Source organism: Eurytemora carolleeae, unplaced genomic scaffold (genome assembly GCF_000591075.1).
Source record: "Eurytemora carolleeae unplaced genomic scaffold, Eaff_2.0 scaffold93, whole genome shotgun sequence".
Taxonomy (NCBI): domain Eukaryota; kingdom Metazoa; phylum Arthropoda; class Copepoda; order Calanoida; family Temoridae; genus Eurytemora; species Eurytemora carolleeae.
Window position 1 is genome coordinate 90910 of NW_019396929.1, and position 1728 is coordinate 92637.

Genomic DNA, 1728 nt, shown 5'->3' on the forward strand with positions numbered 1-1728 from the left:
AGACAAAAACATGAAAATTTTAAAATTTGATTCTATAACCTCACGCAAAACTAACCAGAGCTAAGCATGTATAGCACATCAAGCTTCACAGGTATGAGAATTATTTTGTGACTTTGTGCTACTAGGCCTTGGCCATTTTTTTATACTTTTAACTCTTGATATTTGTTTAGCCCTGGAAAGGAGATACTATTTCAAATTATTCAAATTATTACAAATGATGATAATAATGGCCAATCGGCTCAACTTCATTTTTAATTCTAAACTTCTAAACTTCTTGAACCATGGAAGAAGAACTTCTAAAATGCATCATGTACATTAATTATACAAGTACATAGATTGTTTTTACAAAAATATTGTAAAATTTGATTTCTTTACAGGGTTGCCCGAAACGGATGATAGTTTAACGATCACCTAAAACTCTTCAATTCCGACGATCTTAAGGTAAAATTTGGTTCTCTGACTTGATCCTATTTATAAAAGTGGTGTACTTAAGGATTTAAAGAATGTAAAAATTATTGACATTCATCTTTGAAGTATTGTTTTTTGTGGGTATGTCCTAAAATGACTCCCTCCATCCTAAACTACTAAACTAAACTGATATACTATCTGTCACAGTAAGGAAAACATTTGAAGAAATGTGTTTAAGCCACTAAGTTTAAACTTGATTATTGATTATCTTGTCCACACACTTCTCAAACTGTGGCGGACAACAGTTTTTTTATTTTTTATTTTATACCTTGGCATTTTAAAAGTTTTAGATTGTCTTTACAGTCTCATTCTTTGTGTGGGTAACCCTGTATCCTTCTATTTTTAGTAAAAAAATTAAATATAGAGATTAAGTGTTCAAGATTAAGGATATTCCACTCAAAAGTTTCTGAAGAAATGTGTTTAAGCCACGAAGTTTAAACTTGATTATTGATTATCTTGTCCACACACTTCTCAAACTGTGGCGGACAACAGTTTTTATATTTTTCATTTTAAGACAGAAGAATTTAACCTTGGCATCGTCACATTTTAAAAGTTTCAGATTGTCTTTACAGTCTCATTCTTTGTGTGGGTAACCTTCTATTTTTAGTAAAAAAAATTAACTCAAATTAACAAAACCTTATTTTTACGTTCCTAATCTGTTTTATTTTGTACTAGCTTGGGAACTTGCCGTTGTCCAAGTTACTAATAGTTTTCCCCCGTTTACCCGCACTTGGTCGTGAATCACGATTTTAGCCATTTTTCCCCATAAAAGTCGACCCACTCAACTTAGAATCTCCAGAAATCCCCAATCAAAATTTGAGGCAAATCGGTCCATGGGTTTCTGAGTTACGATCAAACAAACAAACAAACGAACAAACAAACTATTTTATATACAGTGATAACCAGAAAACTCTGGAATAGGAAGTCGACTTTTAGAGCAATCGTGCTGTAAAAACAGACCCATTTCACTAAGCAAGTGATCTAATAATTACTAGTAAATTTGCTTTGTAACAACATCAAATGCACTTCAATATTGCTTTAATATCGTCTTTGTATTCTACAGTTTTCTGGTTATTACCGCATATAGATATATAGATTATTACATTGAAAAATATAACGCAGAGCAGAAAATGTTTCTCGAAAGATCTAAGTCTAGTCCTGAGCATCTATTGATTGATTACACGTTAACTTAGTTACACAACTTAAATGTTTCACACCACAGGAGAAAGGAGAGGAGAGGAGGAGGGGGGGGGCAAAGAA